This window comes from Mus pahari, chromosome 18, assembly GCF_900095145.1.
Source record: "Mus pahari chromosome 18, PAHARI_EIJ_v1.1, whole genome shotgun sequence".
In the NCBI taxonomy this organism is placed as follows: domain Eukaryota; kingdom Metazoa; phylum Chordata; class Mammalia; order Rodentia; family Muridae; genus Mus; species Mus pahari.
In genome coordinates, this window is record NC_034607.1 from 52,042,163 (window position 1) to 52,052,557 (window position 10,395).

The 10,395-nt window shown below is 45.5% G+C and overlaps 1 protein-coding gene across 1 annotated transcript in view; it reads left to right on the top strand.

The window, feature by feature from the left end:
• Positions 1 to 10,395, top strand: part of Prkce (protein kinase C epsilon) — a 483,940-nt gene that overhangs the window by 185,068 nt on the left and 288,477 nt on the right. The gene's annotated exons all lie outside the window — the stretch shown is intronic.

Here is a 10,395-nt window from a genome sequence, read left to right on the forward strand (position 1 = left end):
CACACACACACACACAGAGAGAGAGAGAGAGAGAGAGAGAGAGAGAGAGAGAGAGAGAGAGAGAGAGAGACTGACTGACTGACTGACTCTAGAAAAAGGCTCTGTTGGGAGGAGACATATAAAAGTAAGGTCAAAGGCTCTAAGCCAGTGGGTCTCAATCTATGGGCTGAAGTCTTAATATTAGACATCCTGCATTTTATATATTTACATTATGACTCATAACAGTAGCAAAATTACACTTATGAAGTATCAATGAAGTATTTTTATGGTCAGGGGTCATTACAACATGAGGAACTGTATTAAAGGGTCACAGCATTCTCAAGGCTGAGAACATTGCTCTAAGAAAATGACATAAGTGATAATGGTGCCCGATAACTTTATTCATATTCAGTCTCTACAGGTGTTCAGAATAACTCAACAGTCGTGTGCATATGAGGGCCCCACTAGAGTCGGGTCCTCTTTTAGTATATTTGGATGATTTGGCGTAGGTTAAAAGCTTTAAGCATCCTTTCAAAATTGGTTTCTTACATACTCCGCTCTTCATGGCAGTTGTGTTTGGCAAGTCCAACTTCCCCTCTCTGTTATCAGTACTAAACAGCCAAAACTAGAGTACGCTGTCGGAGAGCTGAGGATTTAACAATATATATTATGAAATATTTAAGACCTACAAAAAATAAAGTAAAATAAACCAACCATGTTAAAGAAAGGCAGCCTATCCCAGCCCCGGTGGTAAATGCCCAAGGTCTCGCCAGCTCTTGAGACTGAGACGGGACAGTGTCTTGAGCACAAGAGCTTAAGGCCAGCCTGAAATTTAAGAAAAAATAATAAGACAAACAAAAGCTTGAAGGCTTGTAGCTGCTTAAACATTTTTTTAGCATAGTATGAAAGCCCGGCTTATCAGACTCGAGAGTTTACAATAGCATCCTGATTGTAGATGTTGGAAAATGTTTGATAAACAAAAATCAATTTTTTTTCCTGTTCTTTCCCTAACCTTAATTAAACATGTATTTCCTGTGCCAAGACGCTGGGCAAACCAATGGCAGGCTTGAATTATTTTCTTTCTCCTCAAAAAGATTAATGACTTACAAAATTATAAACAACATTTTTTTTTACATAAGAGAGAAAGGAGATGGACACTGAATGAATAAATAAATCAGAAGAAATTGATTTTTTTCCTTCTTGCTTCTACGCTTTATTGCATGTGAATAACCGAAGCAATTTTCATTGGGCTAAATTCTGAGTCTTTTTTTTTTAATCTCTTTCATCTAAAGAAAATAGAGTTTACTTTAGAAACGCTGACACATGCCAGGATCTGTAAAGTGCTAGCATGTGTTGTGCTAAAGCAAAGAGGGCTCGAGTTTGCCTTTGCTGTTCCTGGACTTGGGATTCCCTTCTGCGAGTGGTGGGTGGGCTTCTGTAAGCCTGTGTCATGCTCCATTTGTGCCATGCCCATCTGCTCTGCCGGTCCTCGCCCTGGACCGAGAGGGCTCTCCGTCTCGAGGTAATTTTGGTTGCATAGGGGTTGTGAGTGTTCAAGAGAGACTGGGACAAGAATAAACCAGCTAGACTGCAGCCCAGAGACATCCAGAGAAGCTCATTTGTTAAGCTACCCTGTTGCACTGCAGACTGCGGGCTCCACTTGTGATCTTTGTCCAGACTCTTTCTTGGGTGCAAATGCTAACTGCGTTCTGTGAGTGGGCGAGAGGAGAGCTGGAAGGAGGCTTGACTGAAGCTTCACCGCTCTGATAATCCTGCCACCAGAAACATTTCAGCAACCCGGTCTCCGTGCTCCAGCCCCACCAATGGGAAAAACATCTTCGTGGAAATTGCACACAAACTTGACAACACATGCGAATTCCAAAGAGTGCATAGAAAGGTATGGGGGTGACAGTGCGAACACACCCCTTTCTTTCAGAGTGTCCCAAAGGACTCTTTTTCTTGCTAACATGACGTTAGGAAGTTTGTGTGTTTACATCCGCTGGAGCAGGATGTAATGTGATTTCTGACTGTCTAATGAAATTCCACCACTTGGACATCCTGTGCAGGTCACCATAATGGGATTTGACTAGTGTGTGCTTTGACTAAAGCAGGGAACCTGACCCCAGATGTAAAGGGTCAGGCCTGATGACGTTGGAGATCATTTCTAGTCCCATGATGCTGTTCTTCAGTGTAATTTGAATAGGCGTCTGTTGGAGCTCATGGCCAAGGAAGGGGTACTTATGCAGTTGATAGAAGGAGCTGAAAGAAATGGATCTTTTTTTGGCATGTGTTGTCACAGATCTTTTTCTGTGAACCCCCGTTTGGGGCATTCCTTAGTTTGACTTTCAGCATGAATAAAACCGTTTGGCTCTCTGGTAAGCCTGGCACCATTGGCTCACCAGATAATTAGGTCAAAGCTCAGGTAACAGAAGTATAAATAGCAACTTAATTCTCAAATTGTAAATGTGTTTCAGTCTGTATAATAAGTTATGGTTTCTGCCTTTACTGTCATTTATGATTCACATTCGTTGTAATGATGTAGCAATATACCATCCTTTGGATGTAGCAGTATACCATCCTTTATGATGTAGCAATACACCATCCTTTACAGAGCCTCCTGATGGGAGCTGGTTAGGGGCTAGCCTGTGCTGCCTTCTCCATCTGCTTTGCATCTAAGGTCAGTGGTCATCTCAGATTGTCCTCAGAGTCTAAACTGCAGTAGAAACTGCAAGAAGTCATCCTCATTGGACATCAGACTCACAGACCCAGGTCTTTAATAGTATACAGAATCCCCAACCTAAAGTATAGTGAATCTGGTCCTGGTGGGATGCTGCCTTGTGTAAGTGGAAGCTGAGAAGCAGGAAACAGTACCCACCCACTCTCCTTTCTGCAGTCACGTGATATGAAGTGCCTGGTGTCTCCTCTAGGAAAGACGATAGCCCTGGGCATTCATCAGACTTAGGCTAAACTCCTGGCTCTTAGGTTTGCCAGCTTAGCTTCAGATTCCTCGCCAGAAGATGGGGCAACACTATGAAATTTCATTTGGACTTAGATTGGAAAAGTCCGTTCTTGTCACTTGTGAGCTGATTTAGCCTGAAATAAACCTGCCAAAGATACTAGAGAGGGGTCAGTATAAGAACAAGGCCTTGGGACTATTCATGCATGCAAAGATGCTCAGTAAACACTCAGAGTCTCGAGTTCCAAAAGCAGAGTAGAGTTCATCAGGGTCACCTTGAGAGCAGCCAGCAGGCTCTTCAGGGAAGTGGCAGGAGGAAGGTTTCTGACTCTGGCTGTGGAGGGCTCAAGGCAAAAGCTTGCTACTTACAGAACCCGTGGATGTGTGTCAGGTCTAAGAGATTACTTCCTGTAGCGGTGCGACCCAGCTGTTGGTTTTGCTTCTTCATCTTTCTTCCTTCCCCCTACCCCCACATGCAGCCATTCCCAGCCAGATGCTCCAGAGCATCGCAGAACCACTGGTTTGTGTCCTGGGCACATTAACGTTAACAGGGGCTCTTGTTGGAGCCTGGCTCCTCCTGTCGGCACTCGGTGCAGACTGAGAACACATGGCCTCCAGGCTCTTACCAGCCCTGGGTAAATCCTTTCATCTGTTTGAGGACAGTCCTTAAATCTTTCTTCTTCAGGCAGAATCCATCAAATCCTTTAGCCTTTCTGCAGGTATGTTTTCAAAATCTTGCTCCTTTTTGCAGCTTTCTGGGTTTTTTTTTCCTCCCCTAGTTGCTCAAGAAAACAGATTTGATAAAGGCAACTTCACTTGGCTCTGGAAAGACACATGTGTGGAGATTTTCACATACCAAGTGCTTGGCCCCATCACTTTCACATGGAGGTCCGGTGTGGAGAGAGCCAGGGAAGTGGCTCAGAGCATACAGCAGGCTCCTCCCGGGCTTCTGCTCTGCCAGGGCCCTGATGGTGAGGTTGTCAACATGGAAATGACCTCCTGTTGCTAGTGTTACTATTTTTTTTCCCCTCAGAAAGCTTTTCATAGGAACATAAAGCCATCGTTCTTAGCTTTGAATCCAAAGGTGGCCCCAGAGTCCCTTTCACGAACAGAGAGGTCTGGTTTATTACTCTCTTAGAAAGCAGAACCCCCGATCCCCTTTTCAGAAATGGCTTGGTCTCTCTCCAGATGTCTGTAATATGGACCCATAAGTAGGTAGGTTGTGGTTTGAAACGGAATCTGACATACATCTAGCAGGACAATGATCTTTCCTACTGTCCGGCTCTTTGTTAGAGACATTGGGGTCTTATGTTCATGGCAGACATTGAAACACTGCCCTTGGGTGAAACCTTGACTCTGCTAGAGGGCAGGATCTCCACAGCATCATCAGGTTCCGAAGCCCTTCTGAAGAGTTTGGCTTTTTCTAAACCCCATGTTATTTGACCAAGTAGCTTCTGGTTTGTCAGAGAGTTTTAACTCTGACTCATTTGGGCCACTTACCCCAGTGATGGACACTCACCAATTCATCTCAAGATTAGGGAAGCTGGAAGTGAAGTGAGAAGCTGAAAATGGACGATGACGTTCACAAGACTGAGAACATCTTATAGGAGGAAGGCATCAAAGACTAGCAGCTCATTCGCACTGAGTTCAGACTGGGTGTCAGTCACCGAGGGGGAAACTGGAACTGGAATAACCCAGCAATATGTCAAGGGAATGGGGGGCTTATGGTGAAAAGGCTGGGTAGGTCAGACCTTAGAGGGCAGAGGAGAGGCTTTGTGAGCTGGGGGAGTCCTGTTATCATTATCCAAGATAGTTTAGACTTTTCATACTCAGGAATGGCAGGATAAACAAGGTAGAGAGAACGTATACTCTTTGGGAGCATCCAAAGGTAGTTATCGGAAGTGCAAACCGAAATGGCGGGGCTCGGCAAACAGGGAAAGTGGGGAGCCACAAAGGATGGATCCACGCTTGGAAGTCGATGGCCATTGTTCTGCTCAACCTTCATGGCTGAGGCCTCGGTATCACTAAGGCCCCCAAGGAGGAAGGGAATGTTCCAGGTCAAATATAATCACATCCAGAACACTGGGTAGAGGCCCGTTGTAACTATGGCACTGAGGTATTTAGAAGATTGTTCAAAGAAAGGCCTTTCTTGTATTTCTCCATGGAATTTTTGGATTTTCTTCCCAGGTAGATACCTGGTAAAGTCCTCTAGTAATCACACTACAGTCTTTAGCCTCTCAGCCTCCTCCTCCTCCTCCTCCTCCTCCTCCTCCTCCTCCTCCTCCTCTTCCTCCTCTTTTTTTTAACAGGGCTGGTAAAATAAACTCCTGATCTCCACAAGTGGGCCATCCCCGAGCTACATCTACAGCCTTTCTTGGGTGCCCCAAATTAAGCCCCAACATCCCCACATTCTCTCTTTCAGTTTCTGTTCATTTTTGAATATGAAACATCACTTAGGCATTTCCATCTTTTCTAAGCCGACACCCAGCTGCAAGGTGCTGGCCCATCTCCTCTGGGGGATGTCCCTTAACCAGTAGGATTCTGGTCATGTTTACCTCAATGCTCCCCAGACATATGTGGATGTGCCAAATTTTCCAGAAGTGGACTGAGTCCAGAAAATAAAGATCACAACACTTAGATGTCCAAAAACATTGATCTTTTAATATGTACTCTGTACTGGCAGCTCTTGCTCTGAGACACAGGCCCCGGGAGCGTATCTTTGGCTGTCTAGATATGGTGGTCCTTCTTTGCCTTGATGGAATCAGTGTTTATTCCTAGAGGTGATTGCCTGTGTGGATGACATAGAAGACGCAATGAGCATCCACCCCTGTCAAGGAATTCTTATATCCCAAAGAGCCTTTGCATAAATGCTCAATAAGAGACAAGCCAAGATGCCCCATTTCCTTCTAATTGGTCTCTAGAAGCACAGCAGTTCCTCTGAAATGAATCCCCCCCCCCACATGGTCAACAACACCAAATGCCAGCCACTAGCAGACAAACCCAGGGTTAAACCCGGAGAGACTGGGGAGCTGCTCTCTGCAAGCCTCCTTCCTTTCTGCCAATGTGTGGGTCTGGATGGATGTTTCTGGTGATTGTGTGCTTGTCTTACTCCTGACTTAACTGCAGAAGGGATCGTCATATGGAAGAAACACACATAGAGAAAGGGCGGGCTTATGATAGGGCCTTAGTGAAGACATGGCTCCTTCATCCGAGTCCTCTCCATCTGTCACTATCATTTCTGTGTCTTATAAAAGAGAGTTTGGGGGGAATCATGTTTGCAGCTCAGATCATATTTGCTTGAAATGGCCCATAATTGAATCATTTGCTGTTGTTAATGTCCTTGTGACTTGGCTTGAAAGAAAAGGGTATTTCCATTCATCTAACCTAATTTAGAGAGTTGTCTTTCTGTACTGATTATTCTATTCTTTTATCTACTTGAAACTGGCCAGTGCTGACAGTTTTATTGATGTTCCTTATTACCTAGCTTTGTTGAAACCCTCACATTTTCACAACCAAACACATTTGCCATTGTTAATCTAGGGGTAACGCCAAGCTTTTATCTTCCCCTTGTATTGTAACCCTTCAGTTGAGCTTGTGTAGACTGAGGAGACACACATACACACACACACAAGCACGCTCATGCGCACATGTGCACATGGTTGCATATGTAATCTCTCTTTTGTGCACTCTTCCTCACAGCTGCAAAGGAATTCACTAGTGGAAGCCAGGGTGCCTATAGCGGAGAGGGCCTCCCTTTGCACTATACTCACCACCATTGCTAATGTCAGAGGCGAGACAGACTGGAAGGCTGGGGAAGGAGGTCACGGACAGCCACTTGCTCTCTGTGGCTCGCAGCTGGGCAGAAGATAGATAGCCAAGCTAACGAAGCCACCAGTCTGTGTACATACGATCAAGCATGGGACAAACAGTGACAGTTACTAAATAAAGAGCTGCCACCAGAAACACCGCACTAGCAATGTCGTAAGCAGAGCTAGCAAGACAAAGCAGCAGCTCTGTGGAACCGAACTGCTGAGGGTCTCTCAGAACCTGTGGTAATGGGCTACCGGGTCCTCCTACTTCTCCAATGCAGGAATACGGAGTCCTCACTAAGGCCCTGTGCGAGGAAACCTCTAATTTTAGGGGGCTCCTTTTCCTTACATCTGTCATCTGTATTTATTCAGTGGATTATTTCTCTCTGTAAGGGATTTCTAGAGCCCGTTATAATCCCTAGCCAGACATAAGTCATCGTCCCTCTCGATAAGGGGACAGTCACATTTCCACCTAATTCCTTCTTTATTATTTCTAAATAATTTTTAAATATCCCATACACATAAATTATAAACTAGACAAGAATATTTTTCTTCCTTCTCAAATTTCCTTATTCCTTCCCCAGAGGTAATCACTGTTCCCAGTGATTGGTTCCCATCATTGCAGAGACATTTTCTATATATGCACACAGACAGGGTGGGAGAGCTGGGAGAGACTTGAATGTATTCTTCAAGGGATTTGTTTTATCGTTTATTGTGCCTTAGGACTGAGTGGAGTGCCTGTATACATTGGGTCTATGATAGCTACATGTCTTTATAAATCAAATCAATTCTTGATATGGAAAAATTTGACAAATCAAATCCTGGTGAGAGTCATCTGTGAGCAGTCGTTCTGTTCCCTCAACTAAGGAAGGAGAATATAGTGTCTGTTATTATTGCATTTTAGGCTAGCCATGTGGCCTGAAGGAGATCACTCCAGAGCAGTGCTAGTGGTTGCCATTGATTGACTCTCTGCTCCGGGGAGAGGCCGCAGTGGGGGGGAGAGCCTTATTGCTGGCTCCACGCTACCTGTTCCCACCAACAGCTGCAACACACTGCTGTGTTTCTTGGTCTGTTCTTCGCCTCCTCCTAGCAGAAGATCTCGAGCTCCTCATAGTGGGAGCATGCGTGTTACTTCTGCATGTCCAGGGCCTTAGCTACTGGAGAAGAAGATGAATGGCGCTTCCAATGAGGGAAGGAGGAGTGGAGTAGAAGGGAGATGTTGGTTCTCATCTGTGGGGGCGGGGCTACACAAAATCAACGGCCCAGCAAGTGGCTGCCAGTGGGTCAGACCTCCTTCCCTGGCCTTCCAGTCGGTCTGTCTCTGACACTAGCAATAACGGTGACGTGTAGTGCAAAAGGATGGTGTCTCTGCTACAGAAGCCATTGCCACCCTAGTGAATTCCTTTGAAATTGTAAGAACGTGAGTTCAAGGGAAATTAAATTCACTTTTAGGGTTTGCACACATATCTGAGGGGGGAGGGGGAAGGGGGAGAGACAGAGACAGACAGAGACTGACAGAGACAGAGACAGAGAGACACAGAGAGAGAGATTGGAATTTTTATTTTAGTTCCTACTTTACAGTGAGCTAATCTCATGGTTTACCAATACATACAAGTGTACACTGAGCAGAGCTCGGTACCTCACACCTTTCACCTCAGTGCTGGCCAGGCAGGGGCAGACAGATATTTGTGAGTTCGAGGTCAGCCTGTTCTACATAACAAGACTAGGCCATCCATGCCTAGATACTGAAACCCTGTCTCAAACAAAACAAAACAATTGTATACTCTGAATCCATCTTCTGCTGGGCACCCGTGAAAAAGGCAGAGGTCTGGAGAATGCCTAGCAACAAGCCACGGATCTCTTCAGTCCAAGTGGTCTTCTCTGTGCACAGGGTGAGGATGGACTGTGTAGTTTTTTTCCTATGCATTTAAGCCCTCCCTGCTGGAGACAGGAAGGAGGTTCATAGGAATCCTAGAACAGAGATTATTATTTATATCCAAAGGGATCTGCCACGTGGCTTTCTTCTTTACATCGAGAGGAAACAAGGCCTAAGGAGTTTAAAGCTGAATCCGTTCAGAGACGCTATGAAAACGCATACACTGACTCAGTGTGCCTGGGGTTGGGGCTGGTGGTCGGCTCCAGGAGATGCCATGTTCCTGGTCACCAGAACACACTTTTGAATAGTAAGAGCCTATAGTCCCTAGGGTCCCTTGCAAACCGTGCTCAGCAGACAGCAGTTTTAACTGGAAATTTCCCAGTTCCTTTCCTCCCTACCTCCCAAGAGTTCACTCCAATGTCCACCCTGTGTGTACATCTTTTTCTAGTCTCAGTTCCTCCTTCCTGGGGAGGGGACTCCGTCAGGATCCCCCAGCAGGCCACTTGACTTAAGCAGCCCGCCGAAGAGTGGAGTGGGCAGGCAGTAGCTGTGCTCTCTAGAGCAAGGACAAGAACCAGTGTATAGCCAGTAAACAAAGCCCTGCATGGCCTTCTGGGACCCACTCATCAGGATATTGGATTTTTTGGCTTTGTGTTTCTTTTTCTATAAATACCCCAAAGTATTGAGTGCTGCTTGAATTTGATCCCACCGTGCAAATTTTCTCCTGGTTCCTGCGGCTTTAATTAAAGAAACTCATCCAGGGACCTTGCTAGAACTTACCTCCGTGTGACCCTTCTCTGATAAGCAGGTTTTACTGCTTTTCATGAAAAGAGAAAAGTTCTGGATCAGGGGCAGAGCACACAGTAGGGGCATAATTTTTACTTGTTCGTTAAATGGCTGTGTGACTAAATGAAAGTAAGAGGCAAGAGTGTCACCTTTAAAGGGAGCTATTGGGATAAATGAGGCGTTTGACTGACTTTGCTTTGGATAATCGTTGCTTCGTGTTCCAGTGTACAATCAGTCTCATGGGTGGGTGCGGACAGGGTGTTTAAGCTGCCTTGTGGTGGCAGGTTCTTATTAATTGGACTCGAGGGTACCTCACTGCCTCCCCATACACCCAGTCCCCAGTCACAATACCCTGGCCCTCCCTGCTCATTCAGTTCCTCCTCGAGTCTTTTAAACCTCAGTGAGTTTGTAAGTTCGCCTCCTCCTGGGAGCTTTCCCACACTGCCCCATCCCACCCACGCCTGCTGGTCCTTAGCGCCGTATTTTCACCAGACATTCTTTACACCTGTGTCCTCATCAGTTTTTATTGTTTGTATTCTGAGGAAAGTTCGGGTGAGGCTCTCTCTAGTCCATAAGCCTCAGTGGCACACCCTGCACCAGTCTTTTAAAGGGCAAGTAGGTAAAATAGTGGGGAAGAGAGAAAGGAATCCGCCTTAGCATTTGTTTTCAGGGTAGTTATGTTCCCTGAAAACTTAAGAAAAAGAGGAAAGGTTAACACTTAGTGTTGAAGGCAGGTCCAGTGACTAACCACTGCTGCTGAAGATCATAAATTCAAGGCCAGCCTGGGCTAGCCAGGGAAATTCGGTCTCAAAACAACAACAACAACAAAAAAAAGGTTTGAATGTTATTCTTAAAGACCCGTGTTTGAATGCCTCCAAGTTGCGCCAGCCCCTCCTGTGAAGGCTCCTGTGAGCAGAGTAAATGTCTTCCAAGGCCTCCCTGTTGTGCCTCAAACTCTTTTTTTTTTTTTTTTTTTTTTTTTTTTTTTT